Source organism: Bubalus kerabau, chromosome 1 (genome assembly GCF_029407905.1).
Source record: "Bubalus kerabau isolate K-KA32 ecotype Philippines breed swamp buffalo chromosome 1, PCC_UOA_SB_1v2, whole genome shotgun sequence".
In the NCBI taxonomy this organism is placed as follows: Eukaryota; Metazoa; Chordata; class Mammalia; order Artiodactyla; family Bovidae; genus Bubalus; species Bubalus kerabau.
In genome coordinates this window covers 15,282,709-15,299,058 of record NC_073624.1, presented here as the reverse complement: position 1 = coordinate 15,299,058, position 16,350 = coordinate 15,282,709, and positions in this window count along the sequence as shown.

Below are 16,350 nucleotides of genomic sequence, written 5' to 3'. Positions count from 1 at the left end.
CTCCTTTGTTCATGGGAATCTCCAGGCGAGAATACTGGAGTGAGTTGTCATTTCCTCCTCCAGGAGATCTTGCTGACCCAGGGATCAAACCCGTGTCTCCTGCATTGGCAGGTGGATTCTTTACCATCTGAGCCACCAGGGAAGCCCCTGGGGACACCTGTTTTGTTTCTACAAAACAGCGATCTGAGCAAGAAGCCACAGCTGCACACAAGTGGCTCATAGCTGCTTCCAGGCCCCCGTGGGATTCTCAGCAGATGGAGAGGGTGCACGCGATGTTTTGGTTGTTGTTATTATGACAACTTTTTGATCACTTACGATTGGGTTTTTACACTGTTATATGAGAAATGATGGAATCTCAAGCATGGCAACAGTCAGGATGGTGCAGAATTCTGATGGTGGTAGAAATAAAAACCAGCGGGGACTCTGAAGAGGCTCAAAACAGAAAATTCAGTTCTTTGCAGCTACCACAGCTGTTCCTACACCATCTACGCCTGTGCTGGAAAGGCTCCCTCCCTCTCTGCCTGTCTATGAAATCCTGCTCCAAATCTGCAGTCTCTAGAGTATGTCCCCACAGAGTAGGAGGGAGCTGGAGCCAGGGCTGAGAGGACCCAAGAAAGTGAAAGTGAAGTCGCTCAGTCGTGTCCGACTCTTTGTGACCCCATGGACTGTAGCCCACCAGGCTCCTCCATCCTTGGAGTTTTCTAGGCAAGAGTACTGGAGAGGGGTGCCATCGCCTTCTCCAGGGGAGAGGAACCAGGAGAAAGCTAGACTCCTGGCTCCTAAGCCTGGCTTCCCCTCAAAATCACAGTAGGTGCTTGTGAAACATACAGATTCCAGGGTTGTGCTCCAAGCCCACTGACTTGGAACCTCTAAGGGTAAAAGTCCAAGAAACTAGATTTGAAAAAAACCAAAACTTCTGGGTTTTTCTCCTAAACACCCAGACTGAAATCATTGGCCTGGTCCAGCCCCCTTACCACCAGGTTAGGGGAGAGGGGGGGCTGAGGGGTGGGGTGGCTGGCTCAAGTTCAGAGCCCAGCACAGCAGGACTGGGTAGACCCCCAAGGCGGGTCCAGGTTGCCCTGTGCTTTCTTACAGGGGTGTCTGTGGCCTCAGGTGCTAGGGCCCTGAGGTCACGTTGCAGCTCCAAGTGTCTTTCATCTGTAAACTGGGGGTGGCCATGCAGTTTCTGCTTTCCACTGATTCTGCCCAAATGGCCTGGGACTGGGCTCTGCCCAGAGAATCCAATGATGGGATCTTTCCAACTAATATTGCCTCCAGGAGAATAGGCCATTGGAAATAGTCCTCTGTGTCATTCCAATGTTTTGAACATTTTAGATGTATCTGTGTGTGTGTGTGTGTGCACGTGCGCGTGAGCATTTGCTCAGTCATTCAGTCGTGTCTGACACCTTGCAACCCCATGGACTGCAGCCTATCAGGCTCTTCTTTCCATGGGATTTCCCAGGCAAGAGTACAGGAGTGGGTTGCTATTACCTTCTCCAGGAGATCTTCCTGACCCAGGGATCAAACCTGTGTCTCCTGCATTGGTATGTGGATTCTTTACCACCGAGCCACCTGGGAAGCCCTTCAATGTGTCTACATCCTTCTCTATTTGGAAACTTTTCCATAGAGGGCATATTCTTCTTGGGACACGTCATTCAGGCTGACAAAATCTTGAACTGTCCAGGTAACCATCTCTTTTCCCCCCAGTGTAAAGCACTTTATTGAATATTACATTCCCTGCTACGCCTGCAAGGAGGTTAAAGAGATAAAGGGGGACACAGATCTCAAATATCTCTACAAAACAGGAGAAAGTTGGTTACTAGAGTTCTTAATTCCTTACTTCTGGATGGTAATATTCTGTCCAACAAGAATGATTTCCATGGCATCCTAAAATAAGGAAAAATATTTTCTGCATCCAATTTCAGAGTAAAGAAGACAATATGTCCCCGTAGCTTTCATGTGGTTTTCTGTTTTGAGGATGAAATGCCTACCAACCCTCCCACCCCAAGTAGAAAATTAACTCATTTCATAGTTCACAAAATACTTTCACATGCACTATCTCTCTCTCTGCCCTCAAAATCCCGCGAGATAGGCACCATTCTATCACCATCAGACTCTGTGCAGACAGGGGAATTGAGGCTGGGTTTAAGGGGATAGAGGTCATTTGGTGCCCCTGTTCTTTCTCTGAAGTTAGAGGCATTCCTCCTGGGATCAGTCCTGCCATGTTGGTCTCATGCAGCCTCAGGACCCCACCTACCCGCTTCTGACCTGGAAGCCCCTTGCTCTGCTTCTAGCAGTGGTTATTGTCATTCGGTTGCTAAGTTGTGTCTGACTCTTTGTGACCCTATGGACTGCAGCACACCAGACTTTTCTGTCTTTCACCATCTCCCAGAGTTTGCATAAACTCATGTCCATTGAGTCAGTGATAAAATCCAAACATCTTCTTTGTCGTCCCCTTCTCCTCAATCTTTCTCAGCATCAGGGTCTTTTCCAAAACTTTCTTTGTTAAAAGAAACTTTTTATTTGGTATTGGGATATAGCCGATTAACAATGTTGTGATAGTTCCAGGTGGACAGAAAAGGGACTCAGCCATACACATATTTGCATCTATTCTCATCCAAACTCCCTTCCCATCCAGGCTGCCACATAACATTGAACAGAGTCCCATCTGCTTTATAGCAGGTCCTTGCTGCTTATCCATTTTAAATATAGCAGTGTGTACATGTCCACCCCAAACTCCCTAAATATCCCTTCCTCCCATCCTTCCCCCACCCCCACCAGCAACCATAAGTTCATCCTCTATTTGTAAGGTTGTGTTAGGTTCTGCCATAGAGCAAAGTGAAATCAGTTATACATATATAGATATTCACTCTTTTTTAGATTCGATTCCCACATAGGTTATTACAGAGCATTGAGTAGAGCACTGAGTGTTATACAGTAGGTCCTTATTAGTTATCTAAAAATGAAACATTTAGAACGATTAGGAGAATTATTGTGAACATGCAAGCATTCATTCCACAAAAGTCTGTTTCATGATTGGGAAGAGCAAAGTTACTGACCTAGATTCTAGGACTCTGTGGGCACACAGGGTATCTGAGACCTCTGCACTCAGGCATCTCAGATTCAGCAACAGATCAGCAAAGAAACAAACGCTTAATAAAATAGAAGGTGGTGATGAGCAAGGTTCAAGAACAGAGAGAGCAGAGGATGCTGTGGAGGAGAAAGGATGGTGGTGATAGTGCTCATTTTAGTTCTGATGACCAAGAAAGTTCTTCCTGAATAGGTAGAATTTGAATAGAGATTGAAAAGTCATGAAAAATGGCCCATGAGAAGGTCTGGGTCAGGAGGGTCCCAGGCAAGTGGCAAGTACAAAGGCCCTGAGGTAGGGAGGTTTGGCAGATTAAGGAAAGGCAATAGTGTCTATGACCAGAGCAGGTTACCAAGGGGGCAAGGACAAGGGCTGGGAGATGCAGTTGGAGAGGTGGTCAGGGCCAGGCCATCTGGGGTCCAGCAGGCTCTGATAAGAAGTTTGGGGTTTATTATGGGTTGGTTGGGAAGTCATTGGAGGATTTTGAGCTGAGGATGAACGTAATCAGACTTATGCTTCATCAGGATCTTTCTGCTCACTGGTTAGAAAAGCTTATAGGGGAGAAGGATGTGAGTAGGATGACCAGTCATGAGATTTTTTTTTTGTGAAAAATCCAGGTGAGAGGTATGGGTGGCTTGTGTGAGGATGGCGGTAATGGAGGTGGGGAGAGTGGTTGGATTCTGTATATATTGTAGAGATAGAGTTACATAGGTAATAGATACAGTATAGAAAAGAATAATAATGCATTTTATATATAAATATATAGTTCATTTTGTAAATAATTAAAGGCATTCTTTTAAAATATACTTTTAGTTTATCTATTAATTTGGCTGTACCAGGCTTTAGTCATGGCACGCAGGACATTTGATGTTCCGTGTCGGACGAGGAGTCTTTAGTTGCAGCATGTGGAGTTTCAGTTACACCACACAGGATCTAGTTCTCCAATCAGGGGTGCAACCTGGGCCCCCCTTTCATTGAGAACATGGAGGCTTAGCCACTGGGTCACCAAGTATCTCCCTCTCTAGTTTATTTTTACACAAAATGCCTGTACTTTTGACCTGAGCCATTACATGAACCAAGGAATCATTTACAGAGGTGGGAGATGGGTTTGAGGACATGACTGTGAATCAAAAGCTTGCCTTTGAATAGTAATGGTATTTGCAAAGAGAAACACAATTTGAGTAAGATTTGGAGAACTGTAAATGCCTCCGTAATGTAAATATCTTTCTGATTGAGATCTTTAACTGATGATCATTGATTTTAGCTTTATCTGCAAACTTTGAGTGGAGCAGGCAATGGCACCCCACTCCAGTACTCTTGCCTGGAAAATCCCATGGACAGAGGAGCCTGGTAGGCTGCAGTCCATGGGGTCGCGAAGAGTCGGACATGACTGAGCGACTTCACTTTCACTTTTCACTTTCATGCATTGGAGAAGGAAATGGCAACCCATTCCAGTGTTCTTGCCTGGAGAATCCCAGGGACGGGGGAGTCTGGTGGGCTGCTGTTTATGGGGTTGCACAGAGTTGGACACGACTGAAGCGACTTAGCAGCAGCAGCAGCAGCAAACTTTGAGAAGGAATAACTAAATCTGAACCTAATGATGAGTGAAATACACTTCTAAGGGTTTTCTGCACCTTTGGGATCATGAACTTGTAAGTTCCTTGAGGGCAGGGACTCTGCTTCATTTATAATAGGCTTCTGACCAATGTGGATTGAAAAGACCAGGGGAATGGAATAATTGCACAAAAAACAGAGTTGGTCCTCAGCAAAACTGTGGGTGAGGACTTGCCTTAGGGCTCTTCCTTCCTTGGCCTGCTTAATTCCAGAGACCCCACAGAGACCTCTACCGGGGCCCCTGGCAAATCTGCACCCCTGGAGGGGTCTTTTCCCAAGCATAAGAGTATCCAATTTCCCCTTCATCTATTAGCTCCTGCCCCTGAGACTGTGAGGGGATGTCTGCTCATCTGCATGGTGTGTATAATATGTATTGCAACTCAAAAAGTGATTCTTTAGATGTGCTACATATATACAATGGAATATTACTTTGCCATAAAAAGAAACAAAATTGTGCCATTTGCAGAGATGTAGATGGACCTAGAGCCTAATATACAAAGTGAAGTAAGTCAGAAAGAGAAAAACAAATATTGCATATGAATGCATATGTGTGGAATCTAGAAAAATGGTATAGATGATCTGATTTGCCAAACAGAGACACAGACCTAGAGAACAAATGTATGGACACCAAGGGGGAAAGGGGTGGGTGGGAGGAACTGGGGGATTGGAACTGTTTTATACACACTATTGATACTATGTATAAAATAGATAATTAATGCGAAGTACTGTAGAGCACAGGGAACTCTACTCAGTGCTATGTGGTGACCTAGATGGGAAGGAAATCCAAAAAAGTGGGAATATATGTATACTTCCAGCTGATTCACTTTGCTGTACAGCAGACACTGACTTGTGTATGAGCAGGTTATTCTGGAAGAAAAAAATGGCATGATTTTTCTTTCCTGATTCAGGTCCATCTCCTTAATCCCCACTCTGCTGCCCTTGTTATATTCTCTCGATCTCTTCAGTAAAGAAAACGAACAGCCTAGGTGTTAGGCACCACTCATTTGTTCAACATAATAAAATGTATTTATTGAATGCCTGTGAGAAATTGAACATTTCCTGCCATATCAGTAGACAAGGATGTCATAGTTATCAATGATTGCAACTCTCCATTGTGAACTGATGAGCCCTAAGGATACACAGGAAACAGAGGAATACCTGCTGTCTAGCAGCCATCAGACTACAGCCACTCCCTATGCTTAACCCTAAGGGAGCTCAGGATGTGAAAAAATATATTGTGCCCAGGATAGCTGAGATGCATATGAAAGGAATGAGTTTAGTGAGCCCAGACTCTTGCATCTTCCCATACATAGAAAAGCGCTATGTTCCTTAACTTGGGATACTTGGCTTTCTTTAATTAACAATAATCTTTTGATGCTCCCCTTTGTTGGAAAACTTCTGTATAACCTGGCTCCACCTCTTGCCTCCTCAGAGCAGTTTTCTCAGGGTCACTTGAGATGCTGTGTCCTGGGCTTGAAGTCCTAAAAAACCCTAGAACAGAACTCTCAACTTTTAGGTTGGGAATATTTTTTTAAGTCAACACCTGTGATGTGCTGGGCAGTCTTCAAGATGCTGGTAACAATGCAGCCAAGAGAACAGAAACCATTCTTGCTCACAAAGTGCCTGCCTTGTCACCGGCAGAAGGTATCGGGGGACTAGCAGTGGGGTGGCAGTGAACCTGGGTGGTCGGGGAAGCCCCCTAGGGGAGGCGACCTTGAAAGCTGCAATCTAATGACAGGAGAGAGATGGCCCCGTGAAAACCCGCGGAGAGAGGTCCCAGGTGGGCAGACCAGCCAGCAAGAGCATGCCTAACACGCGGGAGGGGACGTTCCCTTCCGCAGCAGAGCCTAACCTGTCACCTCTAACATGGAACAGACTTTGCTTTCCAAAGAGCTTTAAAAAGATTTTTTTTTAACTTTGTCCCATTTGAAAACAGACTGTCAGAACTGGCCCTGACACCATTTCCCTGGCTGATGGGGATTAAACACTGGGCCCCATGTCCTGATGGCTGTGAGTGAAGCCAGCGCCCTGGGGTGTGGGGCAAGAAAGGGTTGGGCCCTGGGACTGCATCCAATTTCCCCTCAACCCCAGTAACAAGATCTCAGCTCCTTGACAAGGGGTCCTCTCCCCACTTCCCGCCCAGTCGTCCCTGCCCCCTGGAATTCCTGGGCAGAACAGCTGCGCAGGGGGCTCAGCTTTCAATGAAACCATAAAATACTCCTGTGGGTCCCTAAGAGGATGGCATTTATGACTGGGGTGGGCCAGCTTCCCTGTGCAGACACCCCCTCCCCGATTCCCAGGCTTGCCAGCCCAGACGCCCACATGTCCCCCAGCCTGCTCTTAAGCCTCTGGGAACTGCAGCATGGGTGCCTCAGATGGTCCGAACCCAGAGCATGCTGGTGGAGGGAAAACATATGCAGATCCAGGGACCTGGAGGAGGACCTTTGCCAAGAAGACAAGAAGGCTTCCAGCAGGGTACCCGCTTTGGCTCTGCACCTCACCCAGAGTCCCCACCACTCACCCAGGCTCACAGCTGCCCGGGGAGTCTGTCTGCTCTCTGGGTTGAGGACAGGAAAGCCCTCACTGGCTCCCAGAAGGGGAGGGAACCATATTCCTCCCACCCTCCCGGCCCCTAACCTGGGCAAGTCCTGGGCTTTCATCAATTTCCCTTGGAATTGACATGCACATGGGGGACTTCCCTGGCTGTCCAGTGGCTAAGACTTCGCCTTCCAATGCAGGGAGTGAGGGTTTGATCGCTAATTGAGGATCCCACATGCCTCGAGGCCAAAAATTAAATTAAAACAGAAAAAAACAGAAGCCACATTGTAATAAATTCAAAATGGACTTGAAAACAATGGCCCACTTAAAAAACAATCTTAAAAAAATACAACAGAGCAAGTAAAAGAATTAGATTGGTATTTTAAAAAGATGCACGTTGGATGAGGTGTGCTGATTATCCCCAGACTCCCTTTCAAGTGCCAACTGAAACATTCGCCGGGGGCCACAGATTACACGCTCCCACGTGGGGACTACAGGCGGCAGTGCAGTGATAGCTGACTCCCCTGCCCTGGGCATGGGCACAGAGCTTGTGTGGTTATTTTACCCATTCACTATAATTGTGTCCATGCATGCATGCATGCGTGTTAAGTCACTTCAGTTGTGTCCAACTCTTTGTGACCCCACGGACTGTAGCCCACCAGGCTCCTCTGTCCACGGGATTCTCCAGGCAAGAATACTGGAGTGGATTGCCATGTTCTTTTCCAAGGAATTTTGTCCGTACTGCTTTATGAAAGCAAAACAGTGGGAAGCAGGGATAAAAAGCATAAAACACTATAAATGGGGTGAAGACTGGTGTCCGCAGGTGAGCCCCAGGAAGGGTGAGGCAGACACAGCAGACCCTCCTTTGCAGGAAGCCTATTGCCTGAAAGGTAAGATGTAGTGATTTACTACATCTTAGTAGTAAACCTAAGCATAGGCTTAAGCAGTAAGCATAAATAGTATACACACGTGTATACCTCTATGCCACATAAGTCTGTGATTATGCTTTTGAATATTTGATTCCAGTGCACAAGTTCAGAGCCACACTAGATGTGACCGTAGGGGTGGTGCTGGAACAAGCTGAGCCCAGACTCAGAGCAGGTACAGGTTACAGGCAGAGTTCACAGCAGGAGCACGCAATCTGGGAAGACCTCTCGAAAGCAGCAGTGTGACCTGCCCTGCTGGTGGCTGATGTCCAGCATGCACTGGGCTGGGATTTGTAGCAGGGCTTTGCTGAACACAAATGGCCTGGGCGCGGCAGCCTAAACCTCTCTGGAACGGGGACTGTCCCATTCCCACTGCCCTTTCCCTGCGATTCTCCAGGTCACGCCTCTAATCAGAACACTGACTACCCCACAGTGAGCACCTGGGAAGTGCTCAGTCCCGAAGTTAAGTGCTTGACCTGCAACACCTCTCACCTCTCACTGTAACACCGATCCCCATGTTACTGGATACTGTTTCCCCCATTTTATAGATGACAAGGGCACGACTGGAGTGGCTAGTTTTCCCCGAGTTACACAGCAACTGTAGGATGGAGTTCACGTCAGAGCGCCAGCTGCCTGGCTCCAGAGCCCACACTTAACCACTGTGATGGCCACAAAGTCCACGGGCCACGCACCCACCTCTAACAACTCTCTCACCCCCAGGAAATGCTGAGTTTCTGCCTGGAAGGGATAACAAAAAGCAAACCCTTTAAGCCTGCTGAAAATGACAGAGAGGAGAAAACCTCACATGTGAAACCAGAGAAAATCTTATTTGTGTAGACCAGATAACCAGAGTAGACAAAGTCCACCTTCATTTGGGGTTTAGCAAACTGTTTATTTCTCTACTCACAGACACTGAAAATGGGCATAAATTCATCCTAAGCTCACAGACATTTGTTCCAGCCTGAGACCACAGGTCTGAAGACAATTGTTGCTGGTTGGGGCAGGTGAGATGGGGCAATGGGGTTGGAAGTACAGGTATATGGTTCAGTTGTCCTGAGACGCATCTTCAGCCTTGGTCAGGGCTGACTCACCGGGAAGCTGCTGTTGCCACTAAGTCATGTCTGACTCTTTGTGACCTCATGGACCGTAGCCTGCCAGGCTCCTCTGACAATGGGATTTCCCAGGCAAGAATACTGGAGTGGTTGCCATTTCCTTCTGCAGGGGATCTTCCTGACCCAGGGATCAAACCTGTGACTCCTGTGTCTCCTGAATTGGCAGGCAGATTTTTTTTAAACTCTGAGCCACCAGGAAGCTAAAAAGCTTCAATTCTCTGGTTTGTTCCAGCCCCTTCCAAAGGCTGGGAGGAGGCTTAGCAACATATTCCTGTGTTACATGGTTTCAAAAATCTTGTAAAAGTAAGATTAAAATTATTCTGATCTTTAGAAACAAACCGTAAGAAAAATTTTCAGATCACACTAAAGTGTTAATTTGTTAAGAGGAAGAGAGAAATTTCCAATAGAAATGATACATTTCCAATAGAAGTGATGTGTAGGCTCTTAGATTGTTATATAATCCAATTAAAGGAAAGAGATGAATTACAGGTTCATATTGGAAAAAGGATTTTCCTTCTTTTGCTGAATCAACAGAAACTGCTATCATTGATAAAGATAATGTAATCTTACAGTGAGAACAATGATGGCAGGCTGGTTAACGAAGCATTTAAGATGAATCATTACATTATAAAAAATGGACACATTCTGATATTTTTCAGCTGATTCGTAAAAGAAACTACTAGAGGTTTTCCTAAATTTGGCAACAGTTCTGACAGTGTACATGTCATTACCAAGGATACAACTTGCAAAGAACTTTTCTGAAATATTAATATTAAAAAACAAAATGTGATCAGTCATGCTTCAGGAGAAACTGAATTCTATTGCTATTCTCTCTATAGATGATGATTTGATAAAACCATGGTTCGATATGAAGAATATGTAGACAAAAATTATGGGAAAGTATTATAAAGGCACGCCGGGCAGTTCATGAAACTTGGTATTCAGTGTTCTGTATTTTCTGATTTTTTTAAACGGTAACTGTAAGCTTTTAACATTTATAATTTGCTGTGATTTCCAGGTGGCACTAGTGGTAAAGAACACATTCGCCAATGCAGGAGACATAAGAGACATGGGTTCGATCCCTGGGTTGGAAAGATCCCCTGGAGAAGGGCATGACAACCCACTCCAGTATTCTTGCCTGGAGAATCCCATGGACAGAGGAGCCTGGTGGGCTGCAGTCCATGAGGTTGCAAAGAGTCAGACACAACTTAGTGACTTAGCACGCAGCACACATTTTCCTTTTTAAAGTATCTGTATTCATTTGCTAGAGCTGCCATAAGGAAGGGCTAGACTAGAGGATTTAACTTAAGGAATATTGTTTTATTATTGTATATTGTAAATTTATATATTGTTTTACAATCCTTAAGTCTAGATGGCCAAGATCAAGGTCTTGGCTGGGTTAATTTCTTCTAAGGGCCATGAGGGAATGATCTGTTGCAGGCCTTTCTCCTTGGCTTGTAGATGGCTGTCTTCTCCTGTGTCTTCATGTGGTCTATTCTCTCTCTTTCTCTCCCCCACCCCTTTCTCCTAACCTCCTCTTCTTTTAAGGATACTGGTCAGATTGGATTAAAGATCCTATCTCCAAACACAGAAGGGCTTGGACTCTGGATGATGGGGAATCCTGGAATCATCTGGGTGGGATCAGAGGAAAGTGGCATTTGATGACAATTCCTGTCTGGGAATACTCCCAGGCAGCTCCTTTCAAGGCTGGATCCCAGAGGAGAGTCAGTTCTGCTCCTCAGGCTGGGGTGAGACCCTGCCTTGTCTGTCCCGCAGCATAGGGCACGCCACGGGGCCGCCAGGAGCCTCATGCTCCCAAGGCCACCGGAGCTGTGCTCTTTCTTCCTCCCCCTGCTCTGCAACCTAACTACCCTGGGGTAAGAAGGGAAGCTGGGGTCTCCAGCCTGCAACAGGGCCTGTATGCAGGTTCCAGAGAAGGAACAAGGTTGCAGAGCCCACCCCAAGCAGGCTGACACCTCCGGGCTGACAATCACACTGACATGAAGCAGGGTTGCGTCAAAAGCTCAGGAAGAAGGATGACAGGATGAAGAGGAGAGGAAGCCACGCAGACAGCGTCATGATCTGGCCTGAGACCCGGCATCTGGACTTTCAAGCTGCAGGAAACCAGAGGGGCAGTGACCAGAGTTGGTCCTCCCTTTCACCAGGCCAAGGGGACCAGGGAGTGGGCAGGGTGCTGCCGAAGAATGGGTCAAGCCCAGATGAGTGATTAAGTGGCCCCACCGAGTTCTGAGTCTCAAATCTGCTTTCTCCCAACCTGCCTGGATGTCCCGAACCTCAGGTCTTCCTGTCAGCATGACTCACAGTTAAATCCATCCTCCAGAGAGGATGTAACAGAGCATCCTGGGGTCTACACTGAGGCCACGGAAGGGATGGCCACATCATTCCTCCCACTTCAGGCAGACCTGGGTCTGCCCAGATGCAGTGGGCAGCTAGTGCAAGTGGTCCAGGGGAGCAGGGCACCAGAGGGTGGATGGACAGAGGCAATGCTCAGAGTCCTTCTTGACAGATGAAGCATTGGGGCCCATGGTAACCCAAGTGTGGAGCTCATTCTCCTGACTAACTCCCGCAGGACACAGGCTCCCCTCTTCTGTAAGGCTAAGTCAAGCTCCTGAGTATGCTGGGTTGAGCTGCCATGATTTGCCCTTGCTGTCCTCAATCTTTATATCCCAACAGCACAAACCTATTAGTTGGCCTGAGGCAAAGAGCTCCCTGTGCTGTGCTGTGCTTAGTTGCTCAGTCGTGTCCAACTCTTTGAGACCCCATGGACTGGAGTCTGCCAGGCTCCTCTGTCCATGGGGATTCTCCAGTCAAGAATACTGGAGTGGGTTGCCATGCCCTCCTCCAGGGGATCTTCCCAACCCAGGGATAGAACCCAGGTCTTATGAATTGCATGAAGATTCTTTACTGTCTGAGCTACCAGAGAAGCCCCAAAATACTGGAGTGGGTAACCTATCCCTTCTCCAGGGGAACCTCCAGACCCAGAAATCGAATCAGAGTCTTGCATTGCAGGCAGATTCTTTACCGGCTGACCTACCGGGGAAGCCCAAAGAGCCCTCTGTCTGTGTTCTATGATAAGCTGCCACGGAAGCCGCTCGAACCCTGGTCACATGCATCATAGCTGTCTGGGTTCATCTCTCCAGAACACTGTGCTGAGTCTGTATCTGCAGGCGGGGGTCTAATACGGAGCTGGTGCAAAGGATAGGAAGGAAGTGGACATGGCCCTTCTGAGCTGCACAGTGGGGACCAGGATTCCGGGGTTCCTACTGCAGGTCCTGGCAGGCACCTGGGCTCTGCTTCTCTGCTCTCCATCTCTCTCGCCTTTTACTAAAGTGAAAGGATCATGACGGGCGGTGGCTCACCAGCAGCTGGGGCAGGAGTGAGCCTAGCGGAGGCGCTATTGGAGCATCTACCGAGGAAGGGCGATGCCTCAGGACTCCTCCACTTCACGACCTCCTTTCCCATCCCACTGCACTGTGCTTTTGGAAACTAGGATTTTAGAAAGCTTCCAGATTTGGCCTGTACTTAAAAATCAAAAGCGCTAGGAGACTGACTTGGGCCGCAGCGGGAAGGATTTGGGCAAGAAAAAGAGACTCTTTCCTTGAATGAGGGTCACGATGAGCGGCCAGGCGTGTGCGTCTGTGTGGTGGGGCCAGCTCACTGGGTCCCGCCTCTCAGGGGAGATGAGCCAGTTTCAGGACTGCTTTTGGGATGTCGGCTGCACTGCCTGGGGCCTTTCACGACTGCCTTCCGTCCTGATGACACCCAGTGTGTTGGGGAGATCAGGTGGCAGGCTCGGAACTCTTGCTAAAATATCAGGCGATGCCTGTGCCAGTTACTAATGACTGCGGTGGTCCGAAGCCCCGGAGGGATGTGCCACTGCCATCCCCTTTTCTGGGGGTCCACAGGAGTCTGTATGCTCAGACTCTTAAGGCTCAGAGGAGCCCCCCATAACCCTGTTACAGCTGACCGCTCTCCCCTGGTCCATGCTCCCTGTTTCAGCTACACACATTTTCACTATCACCCCAAGAGGTAGGTCCTAATATCAGCTTCATTTATAGGAAACTCAAGTGTGTGTTAGTCGCTCAGTCATGTCTGTCTGTTTGACTCCATGGACAGTAACCCGCCAATCTCCTCTGTCCATGGAATTCTCCAGGCAAAAGTAATGGAGTGGGTTGCCATCCCCTTCTTCAGGGGAATCATCCTGATCCAGAGACTGAACCCAGGTCTCCAGCATTTTAGATAGATTCTTTACTGTCTGAGTCACCAGGGAAGCTCTTAGGAAACTCAGGATCGAATGAAATTAGGGAACTTGCCCACGTGATGCCAGGTCACGAGATTATGAAGGTCGTGTGGAGTCAGGGAAGATGCTCTGGACTGGATGAGAGAAGATCTGGTCCTCACTCCCATTCTGTCCTACATGTTAGCTGTGTGATGTTGGCTAGTTTGCCTAACCTCTCTGAGTCTAGCTGACTTTAGTACATCAGAGTGGGAAGCAGTTCTAATAGCCTCCTGGAGCTTCTCAGAGACCACCTTGCTTGCCTCTCCTTCCATACTATCTCAAGGCTGAACCCTCTGTCATATCTGTAAGATAGGCTGGGTCTGCTCCTAGGTACAGGGAATTTTTTTTTAAGATTTTTTTTTTACATCTACCATTTTAAAAGTCTTTTTTGAATTTATTACAATATTGTCTCATTTATGTTTTGAGGTATTTGGGGCCGCGAGGCATGTGGGATCTTAGTTCCACAACCAGGGATCGAACTCACACCCCCTGAATTGAAAGTTGAAGTCCCAACCAGGAATTCTGGGCAGTGGCCCTGACCACTGCTGCCCCCTCAAGGCCTTCTAGCATCTGGAGGGGGACTGGGGCAGAAGGAGGGAGGAGTCTGGTTTCTCAGGAATGAAACAGGTCTGACAAGGAGAAAGGTCCCTCTGACAGAGGGGAGGCTGCTGAAGCAACACTGCAAAATGCTGGCCTCTTAGGGGAGCAGGGGGCCTGAGGTCCCGAGAGAAAGCTTCACAAAGCACAGGGATGGTCCACGGACTGGGCCGTGTTTGTGCTTCTATTGCCAAAGCTTGACATCAGATTGTTGCTTTAAGATCCTCTGCGGTAATTAGGCCATTCATCTCTCAGGGTATACGGACATGTGTCTTACTTTCCTTAGGAATGCTGACATTTCACGCCTTGAATTTCATAAGCAGCAAGCATTTTAATCATGAAAATATATAGTATCTCATCCCCCACCACCCAGCTCTCAACCTCCTGTTTACCCTATGTATTCCTTCTCTATCCTTTCACTGTCTTCTATGGATTTCTTCTGAGTGGTTAATGCTCCCTGAAATTATTATACATGCAGATTTGCTTATTTCTTTCTTAGTTTTTCTGTTACATCCTCTAGACAAGAAGCTCCATTAAGGTGCAAACCTCCCCTTTCCCTTTATCACTACACTGGTCCATGTCTAGGAGGAGAGTGGGCACATTGTAGGTCCCTATCAACATTGGTTGAATGAACATGAACTTGAATGGATGGATAGATGCTCTACAGTACAAGGTGTTCTTTCCCTAGAAGTGTAAACACAGCCTGGCTCCTGGCCTTGTGTTTTCTCTTTATTTATATGTAAATACTGTTTTCTTCCAACTCAAGTCCTCCCACCAACATTTTATCAATGCAATAATGGCATTGCAAAGCTTTGCACCGAAAAGAACAATGTTGTTGTTCAGTCGCTCAGTCGTGTCCAACTCTTTGCGACCCCATGGACTGCAGCAGGTCAGGCTTCCCTGTCCTTCACTACCTCCTGGAATTTGCTCAAACTCTTGTCCATTGAGTTGATGAATTCTCCAGGCAAGAATACTGGAGCGGGTTGCCATTCCCTTTTCCAGGGGATCTTCTTGACCCAGGGATCCAACCCGGGTTTCCTGCATTGCAAGCAATTTTTTTTACTGTCTGAGCCTCTGAAACTTTCACTGAAAAGGACATTATGATTCTATACTGTTCAGTTTCTCGTCTCCCAGAAATATTCGCCACCTCATCATAGCCATCTATATAACTAAACGGCAACAGAGCCTTCCATCCTGATCCATTCTCTCCTCAGTTCAATTCAGTCACTCAGTTGTGTCCGGCTATTTGCAACCCCAAGGACTGTAGCACACCAGGCTTCCCTGTCCATCACCAACTCTTGGAGCTTGCTCAAACTCACGTCCTAGTCGGTGATGCCATCCAATCATCTCAACTTTTGTCTTCCCCTTCTCTTCCCGCCTTCAATCTTTCCCAGCATCAGGGTCTTTTCCAATGAGTCAGTCCTTTGCATCAGGTGGCCAAAATATTGGAGCTTCAGCTTCAGCATCAGTCCTTCGAATGAATGTTCAGGACTGATTTCCTTTAGGTTTGACTGGCTTGATCTCCTTGTAGTCCAAGGGGTTCTCAAGAGTCTTCTCCAACACCACAGTTCAAAAGCATCCTTCTCCCTTAGGTTTGACCCAAATCCTTCCTGTTGCAGTCCCAGTTTATTACGGGGATTCATTATCCATTTGTGTAAAAATATTCTCTGACTGCCTACTGTGAGCTCAGTGCCCAGCATTAGGGATATGATTCTGACAAAATCAGCATGATTGCTCCCTAGGGAGATCAAAGTCAAATGGGGCGACGTACCAAACAAAGACTCACACCAACACCCAGACAGCTGCCATTTCAGCTGTGTCATGTGGTATAAATGCCGGGTGGCAGGACCACATGAAAAGATGGGGAAGGCTAGACTCTAATGAACTCAGGAGGAGGTGTCAAGAAAGGTCCCCCCAAGGAAAGATGGATGACCTGGGGTATGGATTTATAAACAGAGGATTTTGTAAACCAAGGAGGAGGCAATCAGATGAAGGGAGCAGGGGACAGAGGACCAGCTCCCAGGCAGAGGGAATGACACCCATAGAAGCCCAGGAGCAGAATATAGCTTGGCTCCTACCAGGATTTTCCTAAGAGAGAACGATCTTTTATTTTCCTGATTGACAAAGTTTCAAGGAGCCGAGGCAACAACAAGGAAAGGTTCTAGCCCGGAAAAC